The 13,138-nt window shown below is 36.0% G+C and overlaps 1 protein-coding gene across 6 annotated transcripts in view; it reads right to left on the bottom strand.

The window, feature by feature from the left end:
* LOC6631787 (solute carrier family 41 member 2) overlaps nucleotides 1–13,138 on the bottom strand; it is a 32,213-nt gene that overhangs the window by 13,799 nt on the left and 5,276 nt on the right. Inside the window, exon 1 of one of the 6 annotated variants that reach the window (XM_032439570.2) lies at nucleotides 4,508–4,932. The exons of the other annotated variants lie outside the window; for them this stretch is intronic. The gene's annotated coding sequence lies outside the window, so the exon portion shown is untranslated. Of the gene's footprint in view, nucleotides 1–4,507; nucleotides 4,933–13,138 lie in introns of those variants that run through there. 6 annotated transcript variants of the gene reach the window in all.

The following is a 13,138-nucleotide window of genomic DNA, read 5'->3' as shown; positions in this document are numbered from 1 at the left end:
GCATAAATATCCTTTTAACAAATATAGTTCAATATCTATAGATTGTGTTTATCAATGATGGATGTTTCACATTCGGAATGAGTAATTGATTGATTCATGCATTGATTACGCGTGTGATGTAATTCAAGTCGATTACTCGTCTAACTGTAACATAGAATTAATTACAATGCAATTGTCATCTGTATAATAATCGACATAAGCTCTCCGGCGTACCACAGGTACGGTTATCTATGCACAGATCGGCAGCTGCTCACAAGCTGAGGCATAAAAGCGTGTGACTAACGTGTCGGATACGTAATATTTCATTGATATAAACCTGCACAATATGCAAATTCAAGAGCTACCCCAAACACGTGAAGCGGCAACAACTGGCCATCTCGTTCGCTTGCGCTTTCTTGTTCACAGTTCAGTTCAGCTGAGTTCAGTGGGGCAGCTGTGTTGCATATGGAGAGGGGCCGCCTGTTTTGCACAGTTTAACTAATTTGAATATTGAAATTAATTTTGGATTTTGCATTTTGCATTTGAATTTTGATGTAAACGAACTTTTAATAATTCCACGTAAATCTGATCGGGATAGATAATAATTGCGACCAGATGGCCAGATTGCGGTTAAGCACTGTTGCCGAGAGGCGGTCGCTGGACATACTACTGGCCAGGGATTAGATGTGACCGATATGCTAATTGAAAAACTAAACATATTTACATAACAATATATTTTATGCTTATATTATTCTTGACGCCTTGCACACAAAAAGCCTTTCTATTGAAATTTGCGTGAGCTCTGTCTGTTTGCGTATTTAATTTCAATTCACTTAACTTTATTGCAATTTATTTGACAACAAGTTTTTGACTGTTTCTCGTATTTATTTATTATATGCTACTTATATACAAATACCAAAACAAAGCAACAACAACCACAAAGTAAGTAAGAGCCTTGCAGTCGAGTGCAACCGTCTGAGCAATTCAGTGTAAATATCGAACAAAACAGTCGAAAAGAGGCTTTATGCTTATATCACTGATGATTCTAAAACTGTAACTACAAGTGACTGTCAAACTATTACCTTAGAAGCTCGCATTTGAGGCAACTGTTGGAAGCAGACTTTGCCTGGTCCCAATATATTTGACTCAAACATTGGAGGAGCTCATCAGTAGTCAAATTTGGTGACTCTAGCTGAGGCAGTCTTACGGATAAGTGTGAATTTCAACAGTATGTCTGAACCGGATATACACGAGTATATGTTCCAAGTTTCAAGTCTTAAGTTATGGAAAAAACTGCGTCCATACGAACAGACGAGCAGCCAACAAGGCGGACACTGCGTAAAAGCAATATACTCGTTTTCACTTTGCGAACCAGGTATCAATGCCTTATACATCTATATATATGTATATATGTGTATATATATATGCATACATAAAACACTCAAAAGACTCTTGTCGTAACGCATTTGATGACGCAGGTGAATTGCCATAGATTCTGAGCCACGGAGCTCTTTTATTGTATATTTATTTATTTTTTTTTTCGACGCTATTTGTTCAAGTTGATTTATTTATGAAGCCAGCGACGTATTTTAATGAATGAATCGACTGAGTTGAAGCCAAGTAAAAAGCAACAACAACAAAATGTTAACAATAAAAGCCAAGAAAACAAAATTGGCTGGCTCTAAACAAGCAATTGTTTGGCATTAACTACGTCATCGGCCTGAGAAAAAGTGTTAAATGCAACAAGTCGGCCAAAATACATATATAAGCAAACAAAAATTTTGATATAAAACCGAACTGGAACTGTATCAAATGTCATTCAACTTGACAAAAAATAAATACAAATAAAAAAATAAATAAAAAGCCATAAAACAAAATAAAATTGCATGCCCGCCTGTATACACAGCCGAAATGAATACAATTATACGCAGCACTTATGTGAAGGGTCATCAATCCAACATGGTTCTCATTCTTCTAACTCCCATGACTAATATTACGCCTATGGCGGCTGTTGGCCAAGAAATATGTTTGTGCGTGTTAATTTCTTTTTTTTTATGATCTCACATGCGAATACGATTCAAGTTAACATCGCTTGTCAAAAAGCCAAAAATCTTCCATTAATTGATATAAATATATGAAGGTTCCTCGTCGTGTGAAAGATTTGCAATAAGTCAACATCAACATCAACTTGTGCATGTATATAAATCTTATCTTGTCAAATATGTACGAAACTATCTAATCGTACTTAAAGCAAAGTGTACATATTGTGCAAGGGAAACGCATCTTTTGGCCAGGAGTCCATAAAAAACACTTTGATTTCTTTTGACTAAATAAAAAGCTCAACTGCAAGTCAATAATTTAATACCTTTTACGGCATGATCATAAGTTATGTCTTTTAGCAGCTCATAACAATCGTTTCTTGAGTTTAATATTAAGTAATTGGAAATATAAAATTATTTATTTTTTTTTTTAATAAAAACCAAGTGTTTATCTTGAGCAGCTTTTCAGTGGAAAGTTCCTGAAGTCATACAATTCGCCTTTTTAAGAAACGAACAAAAAAATATCCCAGCTGAGCTGATGAAATATATGTACACAAAAGTGTCTCCTTGAGCAGCTTTTATAATTACATACTTGTATATCAAAAATCAGGGCATAAGGTAAGATTAAATAGATTATGTATCTACAATCTTTGCCATTTTTATGAGCCAAGAGAGTAGAGAGCACGGAGAGAAATAGGTCTGTTTATATGGCTAACCTGCTACCGGGACTGAGACTGGGACTGGGTCTGGGTCTGGGTCTGGGCCTGGCTCATTAACAGCACGCAGCAGTTCAACAAAGAAAATATAATAATAATGAGAAATTGCACACAAAGCAAACAGCTGAGGTTATATTTTGTTATTGTTGTTGTTATTTTTGTTTTAGTTGGAATAAAACAGTTCACTTAGCGAGACTGATGACAATTCTGATTCCATGCCCAAATTGTGCCAACAACTAAACCCAACTAGGACTAGCAAATACCCTGTAAACTCACGAAAGTGAGCTAAGTAAGCTCAAACTAAAGCAGAGGCTCGAGTCAAAGAAACATGTTTAAAGACATGACATAATCATAATTGGCAACAGGCCAAGCAACTGCAACTGTGCAGAGTAGTACTTGGCCAATTAGTGGGGCATTAACAAAGGCAACGGCTTTGGCGACCCCAAGCGATCCAACGATTATGGTTATGCATATAATACCGTATTGTGTTTAAGGCAACAAACACAACATACGAATGCAATTTGGCCGTGAAAACGAAATGCCAACAACATAAATTAATTATTATTATTTGTATATATTGAACAATATATATATATATATATTGTTGTTGTTGTTTCTTCGGCAAATTAATATTAACTATGCATTAATTAAATGCTTTTGTTGTATAGTTTTATTTTTTTACTCTCTGCTTCTTAGTTTTGCCTTTCGTTTCGTTTTGGTTTGGTTTGGTCTTTCGATTCAGTTGGCTATGCTGTAGGGGCAGGGCCTAGAAACGGTTCCGAGACCTCATCAAACCGTAGCCCGGAGTCGCCTAAAAGCGGTGCGAATGTTAAGGTTGCATATTAACATTTATTAATTAATTTTATTTATTTTATTTTTTTTTTAATTTAGCAACAAATAATTGTTTGTACTGTGTTATGTTTAATGTTTTACCACAAGGCTTTTTAATTGCTTTTTTATGTTTCTTATTGTATTTAATTTTTTTGCTGTATTTATAATTTATTGCATGCGAATTGGCTGCGGGCATTCTTTTTGATTTTTAATGCGATTTACATTTATTTATAGTTTTTTAGTTGTTAAGAATTTTACAAGTTCAAGTTGCAGTTTTAAGGTCAAAACCAATATCGAAGGTAAGTTTTTTTTAAATGCGTACTGACGATTCCTCCCTCTACAACAGGCACAAGAACTTTATAAAATTCTTCGCAAAGCTCATTCGAAAATCAAACAATGAAGAAAATGAATATTTACAAAATAACGAACAAACTAAGATATATATAAGTATATGATGGAATAGATCATATTCTTCCAGTATTGATGCCATAAAAATGCCAGATATCATCGCTTGAATTGTTTCAAGCTTACGTTTAAGACTTTCCCCCGCATTGTATTGAGAAAAATAAGAGGAACGGCGCTAAAACGAACTGCACAACTTAAGTTCTTAGCTCAAAGTTCTATAAATAACAATTCTGCCGTAAGTCTATTCTAAAGTATTCCCATTCTTCTTTTATGGAATAGTTAGTTAACTGGCAACACATGTTACTACCCGTTAACAGGGTAATTACATGTTTATTTGTATTTAATATTGTTGCCAATTATGCGTTAAGTGTGCTGCATGTTTTCCATTGATTTCCATTGATTTCCGCCTGCCTTTCTACTGCCAGCCTAATACATACTGCAGATATCTGTATGTACTTTAAGTAACTGGCATTCTGTAGTTTTTTTTTTTTTAAATGTTTCTTTTTTTTTAATTTTTTTTATATACTAAAGGCTTACATTTGCAGTTACAACTTCACAGTGTGGCACTTTGCTTACGCTTTATTTTCGGGAGACACGCGAAACTTGACGATCTCGACTAAAATGTCATAAATTAGTTTGTTATATATATTTCTTTTTTATCTAATTTATGACAAGTCGTTTTAGTGACCTTTTCAGTTTTTTCTAACTTTTTTATTTCTTTTTTTATCTTTAATTAACTTTTGTATCTCTCTTTTTTTTGGCACAAACAAAAACAACAAAAAACACAATGCAACTCGTGACAAAAGGGTATGCCGTGCAGCTTCCGTAGGTGGGTTCTGTAAATTTTTTTTCTCGCTTTTTTCTTTTTTTGCTTTATTTTATTGTGCTCTCTCTTCGATTTTCGTTTTTTTTTTTTGTTTTTTGATTTTTTGGCGTCGCCGTCTGCACCGTACGCCGGGATATTGTACACTGAATGTCCAAAGACGGCAAACACTTGTTATTATAACGCGTCAAAAAGCGTCGCAGCGACGTCGACGGTGGCAGCGACGGCAACGGCGACGGCGACAGCGAGGGCGACGCTGAGCGCACGGTGAACAGCGCCACGATCTGGCCGAATCAATAAGCCAAGCGAGCGACTAAACGTTCGACAGCCGAGCGTCGCAGCTGGCTAAACTTCGAGCCTCCCGGCCAGCGGTACTTCGCGGCGGCAGCGGCGGCGACGGCAACGGCATTGCCCGTTGATAAGCCAAGCCAAGACTCGCTCTCAGACGTCGGCAGCGCTGCTGCTGCTGCTGCTGCTGCCGCGCGCAGCATTTGTTATCAATTGAAATCAAGTTTAGTTGTTGATAGTGAAAAGCCAAAGCAAAAACTAACCAAGAGCGCAACAAGTGAAAAACGAAAAGAAAAACAGAAAGAAAAAAAAACGATACGACAAGATCAATGAATGAAAATGCTGCCGACGTCGGCAGCGACTGCGGCAGATACGCAACGTTTTCGTGCACACCGTTAGAACGAACGACTTTCGTCGGCTGCTCGGCTCGGCTTTGAAAATCATCGTCAGTTTTTCGACTATTGGTTGGCCCATTACTCATTATTAATTGTCAGCTCGAGTGGGCCGGCGCATGGGGCGTATGGGTGATGCCAAAGAGTTGCGACCCCCGGAACGCCCTTCCCGCACTACCCACTCCAAGCTTATAGCTGCACACATATATATATTTAGGTATATGCATTCTCTCCGCATTCTGATTTACGAGATTTATTTATTTTGCAAATAGGGTTTTTGTTTCATTGCATTTTTTGTAAATTTGTTTTGGTCAGGACCGCATAACACCACCCGCTGCTGAGAGGACGTTACGTGACGTTCAACTGACACTCCGATTCGGCACGATTCATGCATTAGAAATACAATTAACAGTGTAATTTTTTTCTTTCTTCTACTTAAATTTATTTTTGTAAATACCCCGTTTATGGGGCAATAAAAAAAAGGAAAAAGAATTGGTTAGGCTGTGTTAAACAACTGAACATATATATACATATATATGTATATATAGTAAAATACACAGATCGCAGATTTGTCGCCAACCCTAGCCAAGCCATTTGAAAGTTTCGATGCTTACGGAAGAAACATGAAAAGCATTTTAGCTCTTGAGGCAATTACCTAAGCCGGGCCTCCCAAAATGAAGCATTACTGCGACACACTCTATGCGTCCAGCAAATGGATTTACCATAAGAGCATATATACATTCGTATATATACATATATATGTGTTAATGTACGCATACGTTCAAAGAGCATATAATGAGTACAGCCAATACGTTCGTTGCCAAAAAAAAAAAAAAATACAACAACAAACTGGTTTATCCGCATCCGGATAATTGATACATGCCGAATCGCCCATTTCTCTAGCCATCTCGCTTGCACACTTCAGGCCCCGAGGCTTTATTATAATTATTAACTTTAAATTATTTAAAATTATTTTTATTTTTTTATCATCTTAAGAACGGAATGGTTCAGGATGTAGACTGAAGAATTTGTTGTTTCATTTTCAAATTCAAATCGTGGCATTCGAAAGAGGCTCTCGACGAAATGGTCGAGTGGCCGCAAGTAGAGCCACAAATAAATATTTATAAATAAATGTTACAATAATCAAGCAATCAACAAGATCAACAGACAAACAAATGAACAAACAATTTTGTCTTATAATGGCAAACCTAAAATTAACAATCACAAAATATGGCAAAATTAATCAATCAATCAATTTATAATCTATTTATATGCATCATTCAAAATTTTTAATTATAGCATACTAATTTAAAATTATTATCAATCCCAGTGAAATAGTAATAATATAAAATAATAATAGTTGCATAAAAAGGAAAAGTTTTTATAATATAAACTAATAATAAATTAAATAAGACATGGAAATAATAACATAATGATGATAATTTTTTAAACTAATATAAAAAATGAGTAATAATATAAAATAATAATAATTTTATAAAACAATATTAATAATAAAAACAAATAATATGAATGGAATAACATACAAAAAATAATAAGACAAATCGAAATGTTTGTTATACTAAAAAATATATTTTTAAAAATGAAATGTTAAAGTTTTACATCAGGTACTCGAATCTATTAATTAATATTATTAATATTTAGTGTCAATTCGATATGTAATTGGTCACATTTTAACGGAAAAGATGACTTAATGCAAAAAAAGTTTTCTTGTTTGGAAAAAACCTTGACAATATCTAGAGAAATATATTAAAAAAAAAAAAAAAAACAATGTACAGCGGGGACGTACTGAAGATGCATTAACAGATATGCTTCGCATGACTCAGATACTCCTAGGTAGGATAGACGAACGCGTTCGCTTGCAAAAATAACCCGACTGGGGGACTTTTCGTTGCACAGATAATGGATGCGATACCTGGTACTTAATAGCCAGGGACCTGGGCTCAGCGATTGCGGAAACAGTTGGGAAATGCACAAAACCAACTTGCGTGTACCTATATGAACGCTTATCACACAATGCGACACTGCTCACAGCTCACCTGTGCGGGTTGGGGGGGTGTTCCATGAGAGACAGAAGCCTCTGGGGCGGGGACTTACACGCGGCGTACATTTCGTTTCATATACCCTAACAGAGGGTATTTTTATTTTGCAACAAAGGGTGTAACGTATTAATATTAAATAACAAAAAATAACACATCTGAGTGTATTATAGCCTGATTAGTCAGAATATGCAAATGCTGTAGTCGTAGCAGTATTCTTTATAGTTTATTTATTTGTCTCTATGCAAAGGAATCTCGCAATATCGGACTTCTATAACATACAGCTGCTAGGTATAATTGGTAAAAAAAAACAAAGTTCCTCTCTCTTATTTGACATTTTCGAGTTTCAAACTAATTTACTATGACTTTTTAGGAAGAAGCAGTCGAAAAATAGAAAACATTGATGCCTTTAACAAATAAAATATATATTAACCAAACGCTTTAGGCAAAACAGACCAAATCTAACGAATGTATTATATAGCTTTAATAGGAAATAGGGTATTTAATCTTCTTTCGGACTTTATTGTTGTTGCATTTAGGTACGTGTTGGTGTGGAAGGCGGCAGCAGCGTTGGCAATTTTTAAGTGTTTTACTTGAACGAATTGTATTGCAGTTACTCGTATTTGTTTATCGACAGGCAATTGACAAACAGACAGTGGGTGGGCGGATAAGTGTGGGGGTGGGCAGGGGGCTCCGTTCAATCAAATTGTTGGATAATGGTCAATCAACTGCCGGCGACGATGCTTTTGATCAGGCGTCGATCCAGTGTCTATCAACGATCAATTGCAATGTTATTTATTGGCTCGCCATGCAAATGCCTGCATTGTGGGTGGCTGGGGGAAGGTTCGGGGTGGCAATAAGGCTTATTACTGCCCCAAGCACGACCATAGCGAGTAGACCTTAAACTTGAACCAACAACTGCTGCTTAATTTAAAGGCAAATAGTTCCGCTCGGATCTGCTCCCTGCTATGTGTATGTCTGTATGGAGGAACACGCTATCGAAAATTAGCTGCTGCAATTGCTACATGCATTATAAACCTCCAACCCTTCTATCGCCGCTCCACCCGTCCACATGGCCTAGGCAATTAGACACATGTAATGCGCTTAATTGGGTTTGTTTTTGCTTGTTTTTTTTTTTTTTGTTTTCTCCATAGTTTTTAAAGTGAAGGTCGTGTTTTAAAGTTTTGCCAACCAGGCGCATCGACCAGGCCGAAGAACCCAAAATTAAGAAATAAAATAAAAACTGGGCCCTTCCACTCGAAACTCAAGTGGCAATCAGCGTCGCGCCTGTCACTTTCTATTGGCAATCTAATCAGCTATGCTGAAAACTCTTGTTGATTGCAACTTTTTCCGTTGTTATATTTTAAAACGTTTGCGTCGTGCTGCCAAATATTTGTATCTATATCTCTAACAACATATATATATATATATATATATCTGCGAAAATGGGAGGGGAAATCCTAGTATTGGGAACTCTCATCAAATCGAGTCATGCTCCATCAAGCACGTCTTTTCTTATCGAAACTTTAACATTGTTTTTTTTTTTTTTTTTGTCACAATTCATTTCGATCTCATTTTCTATCAGTTTGGTGACAAACGATTTAAAAACAAATCACAAAGCTTTATCTATACGTTCGCTTCAATTAGTTCCTAGAATTCTTCCTGAATGTATTATCCATTAGCTTGTCGCAATCAATAAAGATTTACGAGTACAGCAAAGAAATTGAATTGCCTTTGTGCTAGCTGGGATACAACCAATTTCAATTTATGGATGGGGATTCGCTCATAAATAAAAACTGTTCTACAACCCCTTATTGTTCTTCATTCACATTCAGAAAGATTTATGTCAAAACTCACTGTACAGTTCAGTTCACCACGAGCGGAATATGGGTGAATAAAAGAGTGTAATTCACCACGAACCGAAAATTGATGTATAAATATGCGAGTTGAGCTGCGCTGAGCTTTACATAAGTACAATAAGCATAAAAATGTTCTCAATTTACTGAGATATTGCGCATTTTACACAAATTATCATAATGGTAAATACGACTTGTCCTCAGCCACTTTTTAAGGGGATTGAACTCGACTCTACTTGACTGAAATACCCAGATATGCATGATTATTATTAACTCAGATGCTGAATTTTCTTATATTATTGCATATACCAATTTTTCATTTATAATCAATTAAATTGTTCTATTTAAGGCGTGAAAAGCCGGCAGAATGAACCGAATCCTAGGCCAATTGTTACTCAAAATGAATTTGCAATCCATCGAGAGCTATCTATGATTAATATACGGCAATTTGTAGTCATATTAATCTCAGACTCTGGAGCGTTGTTTTCACAGCCCGGTCAAGTGCCATAAAATGGGAGTGACAGTTCCTCGAATAGTCTACAGGTGTCAACAACTCAGGCTCTGAATCGAAAGAAGCAGATGTATATAAACGAAAATAGATTTACGATAATGGTTATCAGTTCGCTACTTGGACAGAAAATACGCTATTGTCAGCAGACATTAAATGAAACGAAAACTTAAGTGCGGGCGATGCTGACGCAAAATGAAACATGATCCATGAGTGAGTTAACTTATTGTTGCCGTTTTTTTTTTTTTTTTTTTTTTTTTGATGTTTTTTTCTTTTGGTCGATTCCCTGTACTTAGCGTGTGTCTACTTTCCAATCAATTCGTCCAGTCACTTGAGATACTACAACAGATAAAGATATTACGTGCATAGATTATGAGTACCAAAACCCTCAATCAAGCCACAACTCGAGTGGGTAACATCGAATGACTGTTGTGTGGAAAAGGCCGTCCCCGCTGCCGCCCTTGCCATGCAGATGGTATGTGGGTTCTTTCACAACTGACAAATAACACTTCTAAATATAACCGGTGTATCTGAGCAACATCTCTGACAAAAATGGGCTGTATTTAGGGAAAAGTAAAGAATAAATTGCAAATTGAGATTCATTTCAATTTTGTTTGTCATAAATAAATATGACATTGCCATTATAGGGTATCTTAAGTTCGATTTGCCAACGTTTCTGCTGCATGTTTTTGTTCTCTGCACAAAGTGCGATCTTGATGTGAAGTACCTGACAGATATGAAAATACTCATGCCCGTACCTAAATATATATATATATATATATTTATATATATATGATATATATATATGATATATATATATATATATATATACATGGCCAAACCTTGACGTGAATATTTACAGAAAAGAAAAAAACCTTATCGCCGTTTCAGCAAAAGCCAAAAAATTAATCAAAGCAATTGTCCATATTGATCCCACGTAGAGGACCCCACACTCACGGCGCCTTCTCGCTTCTGGAAGTTTTAATGGTTCCTGGACGTGATTCCTATACCGTCGACAATATTTCGGGTACTTTTTGGTCGTTTATGTTATTCCCTGTACTTGTCGAAATGGAGATATACACAAAGGCATGATAATATAACAGTTAAATAAATCTCAACTGATAACTCACTTAAGTGCATTAAATGTCGCAAGATAAACACAAATTAAATACTTTCTGAAGGCTTACTAACTTTGTATAGGATAACTATGCGTCGAGCATTTTTTGTGATTAAAGTTAATTCGATAATAAACCAGTTAATAATCACATTGTACTCGTCTTTGTGCGTACTCGCATATTATTGAAGAGCGCATTCGACACGCGTCATTAGACTTGATTGGTATGTGAAGCAGCACCTCAAGAGCAGATACATATATACATATATATATATATATATATATATACAATGCAGATACACTGGCATACAAGCATTTGGCAATTTGGTAAGACATATATATATATATATTGTATTGGGCCTATGCAAGCGACTTGAAGCTCACATTTATGTTTGCCGAGACAGGCGTTACAATAACAATAACAAGCACCATGACGACGACGACGTCGTCGTAATAACGACCTTGCCCCTGGGCCTTCGGTTAGGGCAAGCAAATAGACGTTAGCTATCAACAATTACAATTAAATGACAACAACAGTTGTTCCCATGCTGTTGACAAGCGCACAAATTGACAAACAGGCGCCATCAAATGATGTCTTTGCAGAACGTATTAAATAATACAAGACTTAAGACTTTCTGCCATTCAAATCCTTACAAGTCTGATAGCTTATAGATGAAATGCATATGTCCTTATAAGTATATAAATATCCTTAAAAGTATATAAATATTCCTACAGTTAAAAAAGCTCAAAAAATCAATAAATACTTCCCATATGCAAATATATGCATATAAATGTATTCAAATTATTTCAATTTTCTTTTCTACGCGTGGGTTTGGTTTGTTCAAATTTAATTAATTACGTTTTGACCAGGACCATTGAAAATAGTTTATATTCGATCAGAATAGAAACAACATTTTCACACAAGAGCTCTTCACTCATGATTTCCACACATATAGATGAACATTTCACGGAAACGCATGAAAATGTTGAAATAACGTTGTTGGTCAAGCGATAAAACCCAAATAAACCCAGATATCAAACACGAGTTAAGATTAGTGAAGGCATATGGCAACGGATTTGATCGTGTTTCAGCTGATGTCATTAATTAATTGATTTTTTGCTACCTTTATTGAACATCTGCTAATCGAAAACCAATTAATTGCATATATGCGTATATGAGGCCGAGCATATCGCTGAAGTGCAATCTCTTGGCTATAGCTAATCAGACGATTTGCAACCTCACAAATTGTATTGCGTCTCAATTGAAGTCTTCCGCAGAAGTTTTGTCATGACCATAAAGAAACAGAACAGTTATCTAAGGCGCTGCAATCAGTTTATCGTAAGGGCGAGTGGGCGGCTGGCATTGGGGGTGGGGAAGCCTCTGCCAATGAAAAGAAATTCAAGGAAAATGCCTTTAAAAGCACATTAAGCACTCTGAATTACTTTACAATCCCGCTCGAAACACCCCAGCAAACGGGCTGCTGTCGATGACTTGTCGACGACAAGTCGTCGGTGCCGTCACCACCTTATGATAACACATAATTCCGGCGCAATATTGACGGGCGGCTCACGGTCTGCTTGAATGGGAGTACGCAGTTAAGCACAGCCAATTTGGCCGAATTGTGAGCAACAAACAATGAAAATTAACCATAAATTAGATTACACAAAATAATAACTTTATGATGTTAATAGCTGCGATATGACAGCGAGCAGTAAGTGCAATTAGATGCAAGCCGAAGCTTGCATATCCTACCAAAATAATAAGCAGCGAGTATAGAAATTTTGAGATTTCAGCTGAAAGCACTTCAACTCTCAAATATATTGTTCATTTCTATTCCTTTTTACTTCAATAATATGTAAGTGCCGTAAAAGTTCGCAAAATCAATGTACCCGTTTAAAGCGCATAGCAAGTCGTGAGCCAATCGAAATTTGGCATTCAAATTTAAATATGCCCAAAAGTATGCTTACAAATTTTGCAAAGTCGCATATCAAATTCTGAATTCTAGTATACAACATTTAATCTTACAGATTAATGCTCAAAGACATTTGATTAGACTTATTTATGAATTGTACAACAATGAATAAAGTTTGCCTGAAACACTCCCTATTTTTATACAGGGTACTCAACTG

The sequence above is a fragment of the Drosophila virilis genome, chromosome X (genome assembly GCF_030788295.1).
Source record: "Drosophila virilis strain 15010-1051.87 chromosome X, Dvir_AGI_RSII-ME, whole genome shotgun sequence".
Classification (NCBI taxonomy): Eukaryota; Metazoa; Arthropoda; class Insecta; order Diptera; family Drosophilidae; genus Drosophila; species Drosophila virilis.
Note: the sequence above shows the minus strand (reverse complement) of the source record. Positions and strands in the feature narration are given on the sequence as shown.